We start from the raw sequence: 22,915 nt of genomic DNA on the forward strand, positions 1-22,915 counted from the left end.
CTAGTAACTGCTATTTTCTAGTAGTTCTAAGAAACTGAAACTACTATTTTACATTTCCAGCAAAATGTATGAGGGATACCCTTTCTCCATATTCTCACCAGCATTTGATATAATCACTATTTATTTTATTGGTGCATAACAGAATTTTTGGTATATGTTGTAAGACATTCATATAATTTGTAAAAAATCAAAGTGTACTTGGAATATCCATCACTTTAAATATTTGTCTTTTCTTATTCTGCTATGTATGTGAGAGAGTCTTAATATAATTTTAACTTGAATTCCACTGATTGTAATACAACATATAGGTGTTTTGTATGTACACTATACATATATGTTATAAATATATAATGTGTATTATAGAGTGTGTATTGTATAGCTGGCATATATTATATAGCTGGTATAGTATATATTACGTATATACTCATAGACATGTATAAACATAACATGATATGTATATGTGTATAATGTATATTTTATAGTGTACTAGTTTTCTATTGCTACTGTAATAGGTGCCACAATATTAGTTTCTTACAACAACAAAATTTTAATTTTTTATTTGTATAAATTTAAGTTTTACAAGTGCAGTTTTGCTACATGGCTATATTCCACAATGATGAATTCTGAGCTTTTAGGGTATCCATCACCTGAATAATATACATTGTACCCACTACCAGTTTCTCATTCCTCTCCTTCCTCCCATCCTCTCACCCTTCTGAGGTGCCAATGTCAATTATTCCACACTCTATGTCCATGTGTACACATTATTTAGCTCCCAATTGTAAGTGAGAACACGTGATACTGGACTTTCTGTTTCTGAGTTATTTCATTTAAGATAATGGCCTCCAGTTTTATCTACATGTTTGCAAAAGACATGATTTCATTCATTTTTTATGGCTAAGTACTCTTTCATTGTACACACATACTACATTTTCTTTATCCAATCATCCATTGAAGGAACTTAGGTTTCTTTGCTATTGTGAATACTGCTGTGATAAGCATACAAGTGCAGATATGTTTTTAATATAATGATTTAAAAAATTTAGGCTGGGCATGGTGGCTCATGCCCTGTAACCCCAGTACTTTGAGAGGCTGAGACGGGTGGATCATGAGGTCAGGAGTTTGAGACCAGCCTGACCAGCATGGTAGAACCCCGTCTGTACTAAAAATACAAAAATTATCCAGGCATGGTGGTATGCACCTGTAATCCCAGCTACTAGGGAAACTGAGGTAGGAGAATTGCTTGAACCTGGAAGCAGAGTTTGCAGCAAGCCTAGATCTTGTTACTGCACTCCAGCCTAGGTGAAAGAGCAAGACTCCATCTCCAAAACAAAAATAAATAAAAATAAAAATAAATAAAAAAAATTTAAAGACAGGTTCTCATTATGTCACCCAGGCTACTCTTGAACTCCTGGCCTCAAGTAATCCTCCCACTGCGCCTCTCAAAGCACTGGGATTACAGGCATGAACCACTATGCCTGGCCTGATTTCTTTCCCTTTGGAGAGATACCCAGTAGTGGCATTACCGTAGCTAATGGTAATTCTATTCTTAGTTCTTTTTAAAATTTCCATACTGTTTCCCATAGAGGTTGGGCTAATTTACATTCCTACCAACAGTGTATAAATGTTTCCTTTTCTCTGCATCCTTGCCAACATCTGATACTTTTGGACTTTTTTAAATAATAGCCACTCTGACTGGTGGAAGATGATATCTCATTATGTATGTCCCTCTGATGATTGGTGATGTTGAACATTTTTCCATATGCTTATTGACCATTTGTGTGTCTTCTTTCGAAAAATGTCTTACATTTCTAGATATTAGCAGTCCTAGAATCAAGGTGTCAGCAGAACTGTTTTCTTCTGGAGAATCTGGGAAGAATCTGTTTCCTCTCTTATCCATCTTTTAAGGATCTCCCCACATGTCACCTTTCCCTTTTGCTATTGTCATTACATCACTGTCTCTCTGACATTGCCTGTAAGGCATTCCTCTTTTAAGGACACTTGTGATCACATTGTCTCTACCTAGGTAATTCAGGACAGTTCCCTTCTCTCAAGAGTCTTACATAAGTTACACCTGCAAAGTACCTTTTACCCTGCAAGGTAACATTCACAGGCTCTGGAGTTTAGGACATGTACATCTTTGCTGGGACATTATTCTACCTACCGTATAAAGTATAATATATGTGACATATATTACATGTAATGTATTTTTATCTACAGATACAAATCCTTGTTACATACAAACCTATGCCCATTTACGGAATATTACCTGTCTTCTTCACTATTATATCCCCATCTCTAGAATAGGGCCACACTTACTCAGAGGTTAGCCCATTCAAATATTTGATAAAAGATGAATGGTGCCATTTCTCTTCCATAACTGAGGGAAAACACTTGCTAGCAATCTTCCCTCACTATAAAAGGGATTTTACAAAGCTTGCTTAGTGGCAAATAATTATGACTGAAACATTAAATATGATTAAATCTATTGCAAACATCTGTCAGCTAAATGTAAGGGTGTGAAAATATCTTGATTGTGCTTAGAGGTTTAGTTCACAAAAGGGAGGAGAGGTAACATGGAGGATTACTGCCATAGAATTAGTTTCAATCACTGAGGAATAATGGTTGGGAAAGTAGACAGTAGTGGTGACTCTGGACGCACTGAGCGAGTGTTGTCATTGATGACAAGACAACACTGCTGGATTAGACATATCTCTTGGGTCTTAAGTACCTAAAAAGTCATCAGAAGGGATGGAAGAGAATGAAAGAGATTTCTGACATTATTCTTAAGATCTAACATTCTAGAGCCAATCATGCATTACCTGAACAAAGAAGATAGGGATTGGGTAAACTGCCAAAGGACACAAAATTCATTGATGATAAAACCAGGATGTGAACTTGGGTAAGTATTAACCCCAAAATATATATTCTACTCTTCCTATAAATATTAACTCATACAAATTTTATCCTATTAGAATACTTTTATAAGGTGACTTACATATAATTCTACTATTTACCATATTTTTCGTGTGGTGAAAATGGTTTGGAAACATTGCTTTCTGCTATACTTCCCTGCATCCCAACCATAGTTCTCGTCTATTTCTTAACAATTCACCTCTTATTGTACTTACAAGTCACCCTCAAAACATGCACTCTCTCTTCTCAGTAGTTTGCCTTTTGCAAACTGAAGGGTATGATGCACATAATAAAAGAAAAACATTATAGGTACATTAGAAGAAAATATTTTTTTGAAAATCTGTTTCCAAGAAAGTCAGTTGCAGGTGTATGGGACTGAACAGTTAGTGTCTAGCTACAGAAGCGCAAGTCTATTACACAAATTCTATTTAATAGGACTAGCAAAATCTGTGGTCATACAAGGTATGAAAGCAGTTTTATTATAAACTATTGATTATGTTTACAGAGTGGTAATCTCAAGGAAATAGGGTCACGATATCAAACAAGCTATTGGCCTGACCTTGTTTGCCTGCTTACAAATATTCATTTGTTATTCACTTGGCCTACGCAAGCTTTTAAAAAATTATTAGTATAACTTTATGAAGTAGATATCATAGTTTCAACAATACGGAGGTAGAAACACAAACCGAGTGGTTACTTGACTGGAACCTCATCATTCAGGTTACCAGCTCAGAAGGCATCTCCTTGAAAATGTCTTTCCCCATTGTCTTATACATCAGTGCCAACACTTCCATCGATCTCCATCATGCAAGTCTTTTATTTTCTTTTTATAGTCTGCCTCTACCATAAGAATGCAAGCTTCTTGAGAATACAAAATGTATTTTTCTTGTTTACTTCTGTATCATCAGATTCAAGGACAATACTTGACACATAATACGCATTCAGTCATTATTTTCAAATGATCAAACAAATAGCTTGAACAACAGTTTACTCAAAGTCAAACAATAAGTAAGTGGCAGAACCAGGATATAAACTCAGTTCTTCTGGAGACAAAGCTCCCCGTCTTTATTCTCTATATCATGACCTCCTAATTAACTCCAGGTTATGGGTCTCCCCTCATCCTAAATCATACTGTCCAAATATTAAATCATCTTGTCTATGTAGGACAAGCCCAGCCTTTCAGGTATGAGGAATTACTGCAAATTTTCATATTTAAAGTCGAGGCACATCATATGGTTAGACTGAGCTTGGGCAAGAGAGATAAGTTCTCTGTAAACCCTGTTAATTTGCAACCCAGGTTAGATAGCACCAAACTAACAAGGCGACACATGCCTCTTCACTGGCACACTAAACTGTGATGATCCTTAAATCTCCTGGGATAGGGCTGGGTTCAACTAGTGGAAAACATGGCCCCCAGCAAAAACTTAGGGAGGACTTTTGAGACTTCTATTTGATACAAGCTTGATATCATCTTAAAGTTTATGATGTTCATAAAATAGTTCACACAAGGACATCTTGAACTATAAAAGGTTTACACGTTCTTGAACTGTTTAAACCTTTTTACAGTTCAAGAATGTATTGAATTTAAAATACTATTGACATGTTACAGTCAGCAGGTAACATTTGGAAAACTGAATTTGTTCTGTCATACAAGCATGCATGCAAATATTTATTAAGGAACAATTATTTTCCAGGCAGTACTTCCGCTCTGGAAAAGACATACAGTAGGAAGTACTACATTTCAAAAGGAATATTGATTATTAACATGAAAGATGAATTTCATTGACCAGAACAATTTCCTGCTCCACAAGGGAAGAAACAAACATACGTTTTGTTTGCTGTTTTCACTTTTCAAAGTTTCAAGATAGAATATATATTTCTGATACATGATACACTGCTTTTGACAATAATTAGCCTCACAAAGCTATTAGGAAGACTGCCAAGTCTTTTTAGTACTCCAATTTGTTAACTTGAAATTCATTAATTAAGAGAAATGGGAAGATGAATCAGATTGCCCATATCTGTTTTCTAGGTTCAGATCTTCCACTGAATTTACTATTACTCATTCAACCTTAACAAAATCCCCTACTTCATGGACTACCTGATTCCATCTGCATGACAACCTGATAATCCCTAAACTGTTTTTTCATATTATATTACTTCATACTCCAATTCACATCTGATCTTCCAAATATAATAATACATTTCCAGTTTGAGTTCCAAACCTCAAAGTCTTTCTTGTTTTCAATTTTCATTCCCACAGTCAACCAACCCATTGCTATCGATTTGGAAATTGAGATGTTCTGACATCTCAGTTCCTTCTTTTTTCCAGTGTTCACTTTCAATGCCTTAATTATGTTTTTAGTCATACCATGCATTAAATTTTGCATACTCTCAATACATTCCCACATGAATGTTGAATTAGCTTTGTAGAACAGGTGTAAACATTTTCTTGTCTTACATCACCTCCAAGAAATAAAAGCTTTATTGTTACAAGGCATTCAAGGTCCTTTGTGATCCAACCCACGGCTCCAGCTTAACTCTGTAGTCCCATACTCTCTTCCTTTTCTGTGACTCCCCAACCTTGTAATCTGAGCTTTACCCCAACCATACACTCAAGGTTTTCCTTAATGCAACATGTATTTTTACTTTCTTCCTACTTATTTATCTTAATGTGACACACCATTCTTTCAAGTCACTTCAGACTCAATTTTACTACTCAATACCAAGCCCTAATAGTGGTTTCCTGAAGCAACTTTGCATGAACTGCATAGGAAGAGCACTTTCATGACACTCTGTACATTTGTCTATTACAACAGTTTCAATGCTTTATTATAAAGGTGCCTTCCCTTTGTTTCTCTCACTAAGCTGAAAGGTCATTGAGGGTATATGTCAGGTGTTATTTCTGATTCCACAAAAACATAAGAGAAAACCTAGGACACGTAAAACACTCAACAAATATCAAATGAGTAAATTAGATTTATTCTCGTTCTCAAATATCCACCCTCTCCAGCAAATTAAATTTATAATTTTAATTTAATATTTATTCTGAAAAGAAAATAAACATAGTACTCATTTTCTATGCTTAATACTCCCTTCTCAGCTTTATTCATGTTTCAAAGAGAAAGTCTCCGTTGTGGGTATGTTTTCACTACAGATGTAAGTATGAAGCAACTCTGAAACTTAACTTCATAAGAGGCATATAATAGGTATGTGGTTTCATAAAAAGTTACCATTCCAAAATAAGTCATTGCAAGAAAATAAAAGTAAAAAAAGAAAATCTGGCTATAGGAAAGTGAGATGCATCAGATTAATGATAGAATCATATTATATGCCATAAAGGGTTTACTGTGCTATGAAATGTAAAGGGTAATTCAACATTGTATATTGACAACGATAAAATATCAAAGAAACTCAGAAAAGTTTTAATCTCTAAGCATAAATTTACTTTCATATAAGGAATTTGACGCATATATCTCTAAAGAGATATCTAAGTGACTAAACTGTTTAGATGTCCTAGGCATATAGTATTTGGATGTTGCAGGCAAGAAGCAGCTGCTCTATCAGTTTTGACAGGAACGTGATTTTTCACCCTTTCATATAAAAATGTGGCCCTATTAGTCACCTGCATACAATTCCTATTTTTCTCCATTAACAACAAATACATAAATACAAATACCTTAGGTAGTAAGGAAGGCTTTTCAAAATGTGTTCCCATCACCGTTGGGAGGAAACTCTCTAAGGCACTTCTATAGTCTTCTGATAGAGTCTGTTCACAAAGATATTACATAGCAAACAGCCTTGAAACTAGAGATGGTGTTTCCCACAGGTCAGAATGTAGACATATTCCATTTCCAGGATAATAAAGGTAATGCCTCTCTGTTGGCAAAAGTTTGGGCACATTTCCTTTTTGTTAGACTGGGGCTTTCCTGAGTTCAAGCTCCTCAGCTGTGTCATAGATCTACTGTATGCATTATTCACCTGGGCCTGCTTCATATCATCTCTATGGGACTTGGGAATAAAGGAAACTGACAGGAACACGAAGCTCATACTGCATGCTGAGTCATGAATATTAAGCTGCTGAAATCCATTGGCTCGCTGTTTCCTTACTGGAAAAATATATGGAAGCTTCGATGTTGATGTAGCAGCTGCAGTCAGTGCGGCTGCCTAAGAACTCTTTGACCACTAGACAACTTTTCTCCCTTAGATTTATTTCCTGATGATCTCTACCTCAGAGTCGAATTTGAAGTTTTGGTAACATGCTATGGTTATACACTTTTTTTTTGTTCCACCTGCTTAGCCTTGGTTAACTTCCCCAAAGAGTAAGTTTTATCATATTGTCTACTCCCAGTGAAAATTTTCCCTGACATTTCCAGACACCAGGATTTATTTAAGTCATCAGATTACATTGTCTCTTTTAGAAAATCTTCATTTTATATATTATCATTAGCATTTAGGTATCATGTATGTATCAAAACTATTGAGCAACTGTATGTGACAATCAGTCACTGTAGATAGAGATGGGTTGATAAAAAGTACAGATACGGTACATGATCTCTGGAATCTTACTATTTGGAAAGAATTATAAGTGAGCAATGAAAATAACATTTATGATCAATTCATAAGGGAAATAAAGGAATGTATGTCAGGTAGACCAAACTGAGTATAAGGCCCCCTCTTGAAAGTCTTCTCTGTGGAAAGGATGCTTCATTTGAAGTCTGAAGAGAAAGTAGCAGTAATTCATAGAAAGACCAGATAGACAGCCACTCACTGTAGCTCATTGTTTAACAAAGCATGGTATCTAGTTGACACAGTAAGTATCTGGGGAACTACTACTTCTCATAAAAACAAAAGAAATTCTTCCATCTGCACCTGTCTGATAGCAAACCACTTGTGGTGTCTGCTTACTAGACATCAAGAACATGAATCTCACTCACCCGCAAGATTGATCATCCATCTTGTCATCTGTCTCATATGATCTTTTGAAAATTTTCCTACTGACAGGTAGCTTTCTTCTGTCAATCTCTTGAGGAAAATTTATCAAATACTGTTGAATATAACTGAGATACAGTCACAGAAAGTGCGTGAGGAATTATCTAGCCTAGTGTCAAATGATTTTATTTGATTACAACCTGACCCGTGCCTGAAATTTGTTAAAGTACCATTCAGTAAATCTAGAACCAAATATATATATATATATATAATCTTCTAGAACAAAAAAAAATCGATTTTATTATTTGCATTTGCAAAAAAGACCTGGAAGTTATGTTCATATTACTTGAAGATACTGTGCAGTGTATGAAGAGTAGTCATTTTGGAATATAATAACCAGATAAAGAAACTGTAATGTAATTGCTAATTTCCTTTTCAGAACAATGGTTTTTACTGCATTTCAGTCTTCAATTAGAAAAAGCTGTCATGTCTTAACTTTGCTGAAGACAAAGATATGTACCATATGCTACAGAATTGAAAAATTACCCATCTCTCACTTCCTAGCTTTCTTAGGCAAGTCTAATTCATTAAATTTAAGGTAAATACGAGCATAGAAAAATGGCAGTATTTAAATGTTTTATTTCTCTAATTCAGCCAAAATTCTTATTTTTTTATTTTGAAACTATTTTCTCCAAATGTAACATGTTTTCCATAAATGAAATATCAAGCAAAAATGAAATGCCTGACTCTGTACTTCTGCATGTTTCTGAGTTTTTCTACCTCGTATAAGACACATCTCTGAGGTCCAAAGGACATCAACAAATTCCCTTAGGGCAACACAGAAAAGGGAATATATTACAAAAAAAGGCAATTTTAGTCTCAACTTCAAGCATCTTTTGGTTTTATTAGCAGCAAGGCATTTAGTGGACACACCAGTGTCCAGCATCTCTTGGTATTTGCCACTGGGAATTTGTTCCAAATATCAAAATCTGTGGATGCTCAAGTACCTCATATACAATGTCATAGTATTTGCATATAATCTATGCATATTCTCTGTATACTTTAAATCATCTCTAGATTACTTATAATACCTAATACTATGTAAATGCTATATAAATTTACAATGTAAATGCCATGCTGTATTTTTTATTTGTATTAATTTTTATTGCCTTTTTATCCCAAATATTTTCCATTTGCAGTTGGTTGAATCCACGGATGTAGCACTCAAGAATACAAAGGGCTTACTGTATTGTGTATCATAAACAATGAGGCTCGGGAGCCGTCTTCTAGTAAAGGGTTGCTCTGATAATTCGAGGTTTGCTAGAGACCAAAGATAAAGAATGGAGTCAAATTGATGAGAGCATAGGTTTAATGTTTATTGTATGCTGTTTTTCTTCAGTTGTGCACATATGTGCAAGACATTTCTGACTTACCCAGAAAATGCAACCCTGTGTTTGGACAGGACTTCCTATATTATGCTAAAAGGAATTACCTGAATATCTTCTCAGAACCCACAGGCACATGCTTTGATGGAAGGTTATTTTTTCCATGAATGGGAGGGTGGGGGAATGGTTTCAGGATGATTTAAGTGCATTACATTTATTGCACACTTTATGTTTATTATTACATTGTAATACATATTTATCCGAGAGTGAGATCTCCTCCCTGCTTGGCCACTGCCCAAGCCAGCAAGTTCCACCCAGCTAGGATCTGTGTGCACAGATGGGGTCACCAACTTGCTGTCCGGGTGCTTCCTGGGGAAACATCAGCGTGCACCTGCCCACAGAGTTCAGACAGAAGTGGGACCCTGGGCTGTAAGCTCCAGCAGGCATTGCCCACCTGGCTTCCAGTGGTGAGGGTGGGTGAGGTCGCCCACTCTGCTATCTGGGTGGTGCCCGGGACAACAGGAGGCTGTGCCTGCTGACTGAGTTTAGACAGAGTGCAATCACTGGGTCAGAAGCTCCAGCAGTCATTGAACATCAGGCTACCAGTAGCAGGTGTGTGTGAGGTTACTCACCCTGCCTTCTGGGTGTTTTCCAAGACAATAGGGGACTGTGACCACCAGCTGAGTTCAGATAGAAGCTGGATGTTTGGGCCAAAAGCTGGCACTGAGCCTTGTCTAGTGAGGGGGTTGGAGCAATCTTACTGCTCCCAGGTGTCATGACTGTGGCCTCTACTGGGGCTATCAAACTGGTGCTGGTCTGTTCTGGGGTCCAAGGTTTGCAGAAGTCACCTTGGACTTGAGAGTTGCCTCCAAAATATGTCCAAGTGGCTCTCTGCCTCAGTGTGGACATGCAGTGACAGAGTGAGAGGGAGGAGCAGGAGGATTCTCTTGTTCCCAGTCTCGTACAGGTCACTGAGGAGACTGTGAATCCCCTGAAGGCTCTCACTCATTCACCCTCGCCCATACTGGGGAGCTTCTCCTGGCTCCGCGTTTATCCCAGATAAGCTTTGGTGCCCCACTTCACTCCTGCCTGCTGTCCGTGTCCCCTTGTTGCCTGGATAGACCCTGATGTGGTTTCTTAGATGATCAGCATTTAAGGTCTGTGTTTACTCTCCCCTTTGCTTCCTCTCTGTGAGAGCACATGAGCTGCTTTTAGTCTACCATCTTGACCCCACCCCCTCCTAGGAATATTTTTAATTACACACACACACACACACACACACACACACACACACACACACAGAGAGAGAGAGTTGAATGAGATAAATAAATATACTGTAAATACTGCTACATTTCCTTCAAGTTCTATTCTTGGGATTAAACATGACTAGATAATTCACATCTTTTAAAATATAATTGGTTTAAAAACATTTTCTATTTCATTAACTATTCATTAGCAGAATCTTCACATTTTATCTTAAAGGAGTCACTGTCACAGAGATAAAGAATGTTAAGATACTGAACAATAACCTAGACTTAAAGAGGTTCAATCGCCATAATAAGTAAAACTGCAGATAATATAATGGTTTGTTCCAATAATTATAATTATCATTTGGATTTTATTTACTACGGGTTGTGTATGATGCTAGGGGCTTCAAAAATTTATCTCTAATCTTCACAGAAAATCTACTGGCTAAGTGAATAAGATTAAGAAATTTAAAACTCTATTAATCGAGGCTCAGAAAATTTAAGTAATTTATCAACTATGAGCCAGTTGGCGATGGCAAAATAAGGTCCATAATTGTATTTCATCATTATTACACAGATTGTGGGGGATAGACAAATTTATCAGCACAAATTGAATGCCATTTTGGAGTACAGAACTCAGCATGTTCATCACCCTGTTTATAAGAAACAAATTTCTGCTTTTTATATAGGGTATATTACAGCACTTAGGTATTAAAAAACTTACATAAACTCATCTATTTCCTGGTTCTGTTTAATACTCAGTCTAGGACTGAAACTGATGTATTACTTTTTCTTCCCTATTTTGCCAACCTATTTGAAAATGCACATTGAAATTTATTAAATAGCAATTTTGATGATTGTGGGCCGAGTGGAGATTGAACTGTCTGCAGACTGAAGACAAACCTGTATGTCTGTGTCTTATGAGAGATGTTTTAACTTGCTCAAAGCTAATCTGCAAAAAGCAATAATCTCCTAGAAACCATCAGAGAAAATGTCCTATAAAATAATTGCTTATGCACTTGATAACTTGTATTGGGCAGTGTATATTGTGAAGCAAGTAATAAAGATGATTTGTCAGACACACACGCTAAGTCCAAACGAAGATAAGAAATCCAATTCCATTTTCTTCCAAATGCCTAAAGCTAAACTGATGATTAAATCATTTTATTATTATCTAAGATAATTTTTGAATTTCTTTCAAAATACACAAATGATAGTAAAGAAAATGTTTTCAGAAAAAAATTAACATTGGCTGTGAGAACTAAACATTAATGCCTATTTATAATTCTTTTATTTGAATTCATAGAATTGATTTTTGTACTGAAATGATACAAATAATAGAGATCACTAATATTGTCATTTTAAAGGGAAATTTATGATTTATGATCTAATCGTGAAAATATGATGTTTCCAATCTAAATTAAAGTATTAAAAACAAAAGTTTTACTCTTCTATTCTCATTATGAAATCAATATGGTTCAGAAAATACTGCTGAATCATTAATGTGCTCCCACAATAGGAGCTATGAGAACAGTGTGAAAAATCTGATATATTTTAATATAAATCTCTCCTATTGAGAGTGCTGAGCTGTAACTACCAAAAGATACCTGAGATTTTTAGCTGAAGAAATCATTTTAGCTTTTTAGGTCAATAAAAAGTTAGAAGAAGGAGAGAAATTTCCCCAAAGGTTAAACTGAAAGCAAACGGACTCTTCTCTATTGAATATTCATTTATAATACTGGGGAAGAGAGCATTAAAATGTTTGAGGAAAACAATTATCCTGTCAGGCTCCTGGAGTCCTAGTCTCCACAGTTCGAGAGCAATAGTTCCTACTGCACTTCCCAGAGATGGTTTTCTGACAAAGCCAACTTGACTCTAAGTTTTATTCATATATTTAATAGATTTATTAGCCATCTAACAAATGTCATGTTCTATAACCAATAGAGTAAGAATTGAAAAATTAAATCTGGGCCCTAGCCTCATGAAAGGCTCATAGTCCAATGGGCAAGATAGCTATATAATACCAATCATTTGGAAGTGCTATCATATAAGATTATGAACAGAAGATAAAAGACTGGCACACAAAAAAGGAGTGAATAGTTCTTCTGGTAGTAGAGAAAGCAAAGTGGCATGTGTCTAGCACACATTTATGACAGCTTCAGTTAGTCATCAGAGAGTTCTCTGAGTCAGACAGGCTATCACTGACAACCATACATCATTTGATTTCTTTCTGCAGGGAAAAAATCTCTCTTCACTTTGAACCCAGGTAATTCTGCAGGAGTAATTCAATTTCTTGGATTTGTTCTTCAGACTGGAAAAAATCCAATAGGTAGTTTTAAAATCATTTGGAAACTACTTTGGTGAGATAATCAAATTGTTTCACAGAAATAATCTCATCAATAGTTATGTAATCTCTTTGAGGTAGACTAAAAAAAAAAAAATCCTATTTTAAAAGTAAGAAGAAATTAAGTGACCCACCTGGAGACACCCTGTCTGTGGAGTTACCTCTGTGCACAAGCAACTGCCCAATGACTTCATGAGAGGGTGGAATCTGAAGAACCCTCAGAGTTTACACCGGTTACATAATTTACACTTATTAGTATACAATGGGGCTAGGATAAATTTCAATCGAAAAGCTCTTTTTTTCAAGATAGTTTATTCTTATTTTCCTGTCACCTTCCTCACTTAACTGTTGGGTTCAGCAAACAAATATACCAAGATAACATTAAATACCAATAAAACAACCATAGAATCTGAAGAGAAATGTTCATGTTGAAATTTAGTTTTATACTAATTTCATCCTCCACTACATTAAAATATAATGATATTAAAAATGTATTTCCTGGGGTAGTGGTGATACTCTGAGGGGCTTGCTGCTCTCTGTGTGGGTAGAGGATAGCCATAGTACAGCCAGGGAAGCTGCCCAAGGAACAGAAGCTGAAGTTGCAGAGTGATCATGGGCGAGAGGTTTTAGAATCTGCTCATGTTTGCCTAATAAATGTAGCAGCCACAGCAAATGAAATTCTTAAAATCTTAGTATTAACAGGTATTGATTCATTTACCATTATTGATGAAAATCAGGTCAGCACAGAAGGTGGTGGATACATTACTTTTTCCTTCAAATGAGCAGTATTCACAATAACTGAGCTTGAGTTACCGTGGAATTCTTATAAATTAATTAAATATGCCTCTACAAGCTTTGTGGAAGAGTCCAGAAAACCTTCCAAACAGTGATCTTTTGTTTTCCTGTATTTTCACCACTGTGGTTACAATTTGGCTTCCTGAAAGTATATTACGATGCTTCCTGATGTCCTCAGGAATTCTCAAATCCCTCTTTTAAACTTTAAGACATATGGACCAGTTGGCCATAGAAGGATCATAATAAAAGAATATACAATAATAGAATTTCACCCAGATAGTGTATTCAAGATCTGTGGCTGGATAAATTGTTTTCTGAGCTGAGAGATTATTTCAGTCTTACATTTTAGATCATATGTTAAAAAAAACCACAGCCATACCCCAAGGATTTTGATCATAGATAAATATTTAGCACAGTAGAATAGTAAAACAAATGGATGAATATCTAAAATGTATGAAGAAAAAGAGCACTTAAGAGATTTGATTATACAAAAGATTCTAAATAATACAAATAGGACTTCAGAAGATGAAAAGAATTCTGAAGAAACTATTAAAATATGAACATGGCAATAAATATTAAGATACCAAACAATATTTAAGATATATTTAATAATAATTTCTGAATAAATATCAGCAAACAGACTTCATCCTTTGGGGTTTTAGCTTATGCCTTAAAGGAATTTGTGGCCAAGGAAGGTCAAGGAAATTCTCCTATTCAAGTACAATTCCTGACACAATTGCCAACATGAAAAAACATATAAATACACAAAATATTTACTGTGTGAAAGCAAATGAATATGTTTCTCCTGTGAATAAATCATGCCAACAAAATGCTGCAGTTCATAGACCAGGCGACCAATGACAGTTGCAAAGAAAGAATCGAAATTACTCTGTAGCAATTCTTCATTTCTTGGAGTCTTAAGATGTGAATCCTTTACTGAAGAATATGGTTTGGATACAATTAACAAGAATAAAATCTTTTCTAGCGTGGGCACTGCAGATAATGAAATAGTATTGTACTTAATGTTACGGACTATTGATAGATTTTATATGCAACAATATAGATGTCCATGGATATCTAACTATCAAGTTGAAGAAAATTTAGGAAAGTGAAAGTCCTGTTTTACTGGTTTCCTTCAGGAATATAGATTCTCTATTCACAAATTTTTTAAAAATGGAGCTGCTGAGAAACACACTTTGATTCCTGAGACGAGTTGCTACTCAAAAGATTATCGTAATAGTCAGTAAACAATTAGTAATTGTTAATAACACACTTATCTTGGCATGTCACAAACTTCAGCAACTTCACAGTTGTGGAATAGCAGTGTGTTAATGAATCAAACTGTAATTGCTCCAGGTAGTGCTCTAGTCTATAAAATTCTGCTAAGAGACAGCTGTTAAATTATTTCCTTATTAACATTTTTCTCACTTGTAAAAATAAAATCTATTTCAGATGATTCTGTTATCTAGTAATACTGAAAGGACTGGCACTCTCCTGTCATTTTTAATTATGTCTCTATCAATATTTTGGATTAAAACCTGAAGCCTGCTTTCCCAGGAAGGAAATTCAATTGTGGGGCAAAAAAACAAACAAACAAACAAACAAACAAAAAAAAACTTTTTCCCATTTAATCACTATGTCTTACTTGAGTTCCTGGATTTGATCATCACTAGATTTCCATCTTATACTTCTGTTTCTTCAAAGTGCACTAGGCTAGTTCCTCCTCATATCCTTGACATCTAAAAATCGGAGTGGCCCAGAGCTTAATTCCTGGACACTTTTCTCTCTTTTAGGTACATTAATACCTTTGATCGTATAATCCAATTGCTTCAGTTCCAAGGATTTTGGAAGGTCTAATCTGTAATAAGCCCCTTCTACCATATCCTTCTTAGTGGTCCTGCTTCCTTGATTAAATCCTAATGGATGTGCTACGTGTTACTCGATGCCTATTTGGCCTCTCACATGTAACACATTCACAACCAAATTCCTGATATTACTTCTACCACAAACTTGCTCTTCTCATGTTCTCCAGCACATTAATAGCAACTTTTTTCTTCCTTTTATTCAAGCCAAACATCTTGGAGTCATCCTTGATGCCTCTCTTTCACCCGCATTCATATTATTTATTTCAGTAACATCTTTAAAATATGTTCTTCCATCCTCTACCTGGCACTTCACTCTGGCTTAAGTAAGTCATGTCTCACTGGCATAATTACATTAGTTTTACTATGTGTCTTCTTGTTTCTAATCCTGCTCCTACATCTATTACCATTCACCTGACAGACTGAGTCTGTTACAAAATAAATATGGTAATGTTACTTCTTTGTTCAGGAATTTTCAAGGTTTTCAATCTCAGTTGGAGTAAAAGCTTAAGTTCTCTTGCTGATTCAAAAGACCCTACTTCACCTGGTGCCACCATTATCTTTTCTTATTGTCTCTCCTCCTCCTCCTCTCTCTCTCTGGATCACCTGTTCTATCAACACTGACCTCCTCCTCAAACCGGGGATTCTCCTGCCTCCAGATGTTCATGCTTGCTTTCTCCTCTGCTAGATGTGCTTTTCTACAGGAAATCACATGAATTGTCTTTCCCCTTCTTCCAGACTTGTTTTTTCAATCCTTCCAGAAAACCAGCTTTAAAATTACAACCCTACTCACTCACAAAATATCTTCCTTTCTTGCTACAGACTTTTGTCCTTAGCACTTAGTTATCATTATAATACTATATATGTGTTTTATTTATTTTTGTATGTCATCTACTAGACTATTAATTTGATTAGGGTAATTATATTGGCTGTTCTATCCAATAGATCCAATACTGTAACCCAAATCCACGGTGCCATGTCTTGCAAATGGCAGGCTCTTAATAAATATTTGTTGGATAAGGGAAGGAATGCCAATGTGAAAATTAATACAGTGGCTAAAATCAAAAGGAGTAAAACCTTAGAAATTTCATGTGGTTCAATGTGACAGATAAAATGGCACAGGTCTAGTACAGGAACTAGGCTACAATAGCAGCCATTAGTTCAGGACCTAATGAATGTAACATCAGTGGCCTAATCAAATTCACCCTCCCAAATCAAGTCTCTCCTCAGGCCTCTCTATTCCCTGAGACACAACAATATTGAAATCTGGGCAACTAAGAATTGTACAGTGGTTTCCAAGTGTTCAAGTGAAAGGAAGAGTCACATTTGTCTCACCTTAAATCAAAAGCTAGAAATGGGCTGAGCATGGTGGCCCATACTTGTAATTCCAGCATTTTGGGACACCAAAGCAGGAGTATCACTTGAGTCCAAAAGTTTGATATCAGCCTGGGCAATATAGCCAGACTCTGTCTTTAGAAAAAAAAAAAAATAGCTGGCATGGTGATGCACGCCTTTCATCCTAGCTACTCTGGAGTCTGAGGTTGGAGGATCACTTGACCACAGGAGGTCAAGGCTGCAGTGAGCCAAGACTTTCCCACTGCACTCTGGCCTGGGTGAAAAAGCAAGACCCTGTCTCTAAATAAATAATAATTCAATTAAAAAGTAAATTTTTTAAAAGCTAGAAATGATTAAGATATGTTAAAAGTTAAGATTGGCTGAAAACTAGACCTCTTGCACCAAACAGTTAGCAAAGTTATAAATGCAAAATAAAAGTTTTTGATGGAAATTAAATGTATAATTTCAATAAACACATGAATGCTAAGAAAGCCAGACAGCCTTACACCAATATGGGGAAAGTTTGAGTGGTCTACATAGAACATTAAACCATCTACAACCTTCCCTTAAGCCAAAGCGTAATCCAAACCAAGGTCCTAACTCTCTTCTATTCTAAGGAGGCTGAGAAAGGTGAGGAAGCTACAGAAGAAGAGTTGAACGCTAGCAGAGATAGGCTCATAAAGTTTAAGAAAAGAGGCCATCTCCATGACATAAAAGTGCAAGGCGATGCATCAAGTGCTGATATAGAAACTGCAGCAAGTTATCCAGAAGAACTTGCTAAAATAATAATAAAAGCAGCTATGCTTAGTAGATTTTCAGTGTAAATGAAACAGCCTTTTATTGGAAGAAGATGTCATCTAGGACTTTCACAGCTACAGAGAAAAATCCAATGTCTGGCTTCAAATCTTCAAAGGACTGGCTGACTCACTTATTAGGGGCCAAGTCACCTGATTAAGTTAAGCCAATGCTCACTTGTCATTTCAGAAATCTTAGGGCCCTTAAGAATTATGCTAAATCTGCCCTGCTTGTGCTCTAGAAATGAAACAACAAAGCCTGGATAATTGCATGTCTGTTTATAGCATGGTTTACTTCATATTTTAAGCCCAGTATTGAGATCTACTGTTCAAAAAAGATTTGTTTTTAAATTTTACTGCTAATTGGCAATGCACCTGGTCACCCAAGAGTTCTGACAGAGATATACAAGGAGATTAATGTTGTTTTCTTTCTTGCTAAAACAATATCCATTCTACAGCCTATGGATCAAGGAGTAATTTTGGCTTTCAAGTCTTATTATTTAAGAAATACAATTCATAAAACTGTAGCTTCCATAGATAGCGATTCCACTGATGGATCTGGGCGAAGTAAGCTAAAAACCTTCTAGAGAGGATTCACCATTCCAAACTTTATTAAGAACATTCCTGATTCATGAGAGAAGGTCAAAATATCAACATCAGCAGGGGTTTGGAAGAAATTTATTCCAACCCCTGTGGATGACTTTGTAGGGTGAAAGATTTCAGTGACTTCAGGAGGAAGTTACTGCAATGTGGTGGAAATAGCAAAAGAACTATAACTGAAAGTGAGCCTGAAGATGTGATTGAAATGCTGCAATATCATGATAAAATTTTAATGAATGAGAAGTTGCTTCTTATGAATGAGCAAAGAAAGTTGTTTCTTGGGATAGAAGCTATTCTTTGTGAAGATGTAGTGAAAGCTGTTGAAAGGACAACAAAAGCTTTAGAATATTACATAAACTTAGTTGGTAAAGCAGTAGTAGGATTCGAGAGGACTGACTTTGTATTAGTCTGTTCTTGCACTGCTATAAAGAAATACCTGAGGCTGGGTACTTTATAAAGGAAAGAGTTTCATTGGCTCATGGTCCCACAGGCTGCACAGGAGGCATAGCGGCTTCTGCTTCTGAGGAGGCCTTAGGAAGTTTCCAATCATGGCGAAAGGCAAAGGAGAGCAAGTCATCTGTCATGGCTGGAACAGGAGGAAAGTTGGGGGAGGTGCCACACACTTTTAAACAATCAGATCTTATGACAACTCTCTCATTATCACCAGAACAGCACCCTGGGAAAAATCCACCCCTCTACTATTCCAATCACCTCTCACCAGGCCCCACCTCCAACTTTGGGGATTAAAACTGAACATGAGATTTGGGTTGGGGACATTCAAAAAGCTTTGCTGTTTGCTATCAAACAGGATCATGTGCAACAGAGAAGTATTTTGTGAAAGAAGAGTAAATAAATGCAGAAAACTTAATCGTGGTCTTATTTTAAGAAATTGCCACAGCCACCTCAACCTTCAGCAACAACCACCTTGATCAGTCAGCAGCCATCAATATCAAGCCAAGACTCTCTAGCAGCAAGAAGATTATGCCTCACTGAAGGCTCAAATAATCCTCAGCTTTTCTAGCAATAGTTGAGGTATATAAATTTCTTAGGCATAATGTTAAGGCACACTTAACATTATGGAGTCAAGTGTTAGCAATCTAACTTTTCTGCTATTAGTCTGTTTTCATACTACTATAAAGAAATACCTGTGAGGTATGTCTTTACTTTAGCAACTCTGTGAAATCAGCTTTTCATATCTCCCTTGTTTACTCCATAATGGTCTATAATATGGTATAAATATAACTTTTATATGCACTGGGAGACAAAAAAAAAAATTGTGTGGCATACCATATTGCAATAGTCAATTCATTCTGGTGGTCTGGAACCAAAGCCACCATATCTCCTAAGTATGCCTGTGTCGAAGCCAGTTCTCATTTTTTCCTTTATAATTCACTGTGAAGTAATTGTCTACTGAGCAAACGTTACTATTTTATATTAAACAAAATTCTACAGCTTGTCTCTTTCATGAGTAAAAAGAAATGTAAAGAAGTTATCTCTTTTGGCCTTCAGTGTACAATGATTACTATAATGTCTTATTCTCAGAAAAAAATATTTGAACAATAACAGACTAATACTCAACCTACATCTTTTTCATTATTTATTTTTAGCCCACCTTAATAATAGAATGTTGCTATTGTTGATGAAAAAAAGCCGAACTCAGAAAATATTTGAAAAGGTTTATGCTGAGCCAAATTTGAGGATCATGGCCCTTGACACAGCCTCAGGAGGTCCTGAGAACATGTGCCCAAGGTGGTTGGGCTACAGTTTGGTTTTATAAATTTTAGAGAGACAGAAGTTACAGGCAAAGACATAAATCCATGCATATTAATATATACATTGGTTTGGTCAGGAAAGGTGGGACATCTTGAGTAGTGGGGCTCCCAGCCAGGTCATGAGTGAATTAAAAGATTTTCTGATTGACAATTGGTTGAAAGAGTTAAGCTATGCCTGAAGAATTGAAGTCAGTATAAATAGTTGAGTTAAGATAAGGCAGGTTCTGGAAGCCAAGATTCTTGTTATTTAGATGAAGCCTCCAGGTAGCAGGCTTTGGATCAAATAGATGATTAATATCTCTTATCAAGCCTAAAAATATGTCAGACTCTCTGGAAAAGGAAGTTCTGGATAGAATATTAAATTGATAAGGAATGAAGATTCTCTACAGAATATAAACTTCTTCCTCAAGGGACAGCTTTGCAGGTCCATTTCAAAATATGCAAAATAAAATATATCTGAGGATAAAATATTCTGATTTCCCTCAGGGCTACCATCTGTCATGTGATACTATACTAAACTCAGGTTGGAATTTGCTATCATCTTATTGCTACAAACAGTCTGTTTTTCAGTCTTGCGATCTCTAGTTTAATGTTAATACTGGCCAGCTGTGCCTGAATTCCAAAAGGAGGAGAGTATAAGAAGCTAATACAACCTCTCTTCCTGTCACGGCCTGAACTAGTTTTTAGGTTTTCTTTCAGATCCCCTTGGCCAATAGGGAGGATCCATTCAGTCAGCTGGGGAGCTTAGAATTTTATTTTTGTTTTACAGCATTATATCCAGTCTATGTCTACTAGGGGAGAAAAAGCCTTCAAGTAAGATAAAAATAAGAAAAAACAAAACATCCGCTCCACTTAATGAGGTATCGGACAGGAGGAAAAGTATCCTTGTAATTTGGGGAGGCACTTCTAGATGGGAGGTTAAACTGATAATGGAAAAGAGAAGCTAATTGAATGAGCAGCTAAAAAAAAAGCAACATATTGATTTCCTCTGATGTGGTCAGACAAGTGTTTATTTTTGTTTTATTTTTCCTTAGCAACTCTGTGTGGTCAGCTTTTTCTGTCACCATTGTTTACTTGAATAAATTAAAGAAAATAAAGTTATACAAGCTAGAATGCATTATTTAATTATACTTACCTTGTCTCAAAAATAATTGAATAATTTTAAGATCTTACAACTAATAAGCAAATTTGGAACATGTATCTGTCTGATGTCAAGCTTTTGCCCTGTCAACAAAATTATCCCATGATTCCTTAGACAGATGAATGTATTAATAACTAGGCAAATTGGTTTTATGAATTCTTTTTTTCTCTACCTAAAATAGTTTAAGGTTATTGGTTTGAATTAAGATTAGGATACTAAGGCTGATTTTATCTATCCTCCAAGAGTAATTTAAATTTATGTAGGTCATTAAAAAGTTGTTTTTACATCTAAGAAAAGTCATCACAATTCTAAGATGACTCAAGTACTTCTTAAAAAACTCTTGACTTCATAAGGAAACATGTCTCCTCAGCATTATAATTCCCTCAGTGGTCATTTTTGTAGCTTGTACACTTGAGACTGTTTCATTAATACTTTGGTGAGAATTTTTTCTTTTTTTTTTTTTTTTTGTTAGACAGAGTCTTGCTCTGTAGCCCAAGCTGGAGTGCAGTGGCACAGTCTCAGCTCACTGCAACCTCCACCTTCCGGGTCCCAGGTCAAGCAATTATCCTGCCTCAGCCTCGTGAGTAGCTGGGATTACAGATGCGCGCCACCATGCCCAGCTAATTTTTGCATTTTTAGGAGAGACGGGGTTTCACTATGTTGACCAGGCTGGCCTTGAACTCCTGACCTCGTGATCCGCCCGCCTCGGCCTCCCAAAGTGCTGGAATTACTGGTGTAAGTCACTGCACCCAGCCTTGGTGAGAATTTTACACCTGACTTGGTTCAGCCACTACCAATGAAACCACCTTTGCAAAAATAACTAAAACAATTATCGCAGTGAAAGAGACCTTATCTAAATGACTCCATCTTGCTTCTAACCTGCAAGCTGTCCTCCTTCATTCCTGAGCTTAGGCTGAACTAACTTTAGGAGAACATAGTTAATAGTTTAGCTTTGAAACAAAGATGATAACAGCCGTTTCTCAAACCCTCTTTGTATCTAGGGACTAAACTGCCTTTGCAGGACTAACAAATTAGCCACAAGATTAGAACTTCCGGTTTAGGAGTCATGCAGCTGGAGCTTACAAGATTCTAAACCTCCCCAAATTGCTCCTGGAGGTAACATCACTATTGTAAAACCTAAGATCAGTGCTTGAGATATTTTGCAGACCCTGCACTGAATGGATCAGCTGGCACAACCCAGATTGATAACCTGGCTTATCTGGTCTTGTGGTCCCCACTCAGGAAGCAATGAAGCACAAAAGGACAGCTTTGACTCCTTAAGATTACATCTTTGACCCAACCAATGAGAATTCCTTACTCACTGGCCCCCATCCCACCAAATTATTCTTAAAAACTCCAATCCCCGAAGTCTCATAGAGACTGATTTGAGTAATAATAAAACTCCAGTCTCCCACATAGCCGGCTCTGCATGAATCACTTTTTCTCTATTGCAATTCTCCTGTCCTGATAAATCGACTTTTTCTAGGCAACAGGAAAAGTGAACTCATTGGACGTTTACACAAAGACATTGCAAAGTCAAATCTGAAAGAAAGTCATCTTCTCTGAAGTTTTAGCTACCATGTTCCAAGGTTGTCAGGCATTTAAAAAAAAAATTAAATGTCTTTGTTTACACTTACAAGTTCATATACTTGCTTTGTATCTATGTTTTAAAAATAAACCAAAGCTTCAAATTCCTTCTTTAAATTTAAAATAGAGAGTCTGTTAGAATCTTCCTGTCAATTGGAGTCTTCTAAATATGAGAATATTTATCATATGGAAAATTATCTGTACA

The sequence above is a fragment of the Nomascus leucogenys genome, chromosome 15 (assembly GCF_006542625.1).
Source record: "Nomascus leucogenys isolate Asia chromosome 15, Asia_NLE_v1, whole genome shotgun sequence".
Lineage (NCBI taxonomy): Eukaryota > Metazoa > Chordata > Mammalia > Primates > Hylobatidae > Nomascus > Nomascus leucogenys.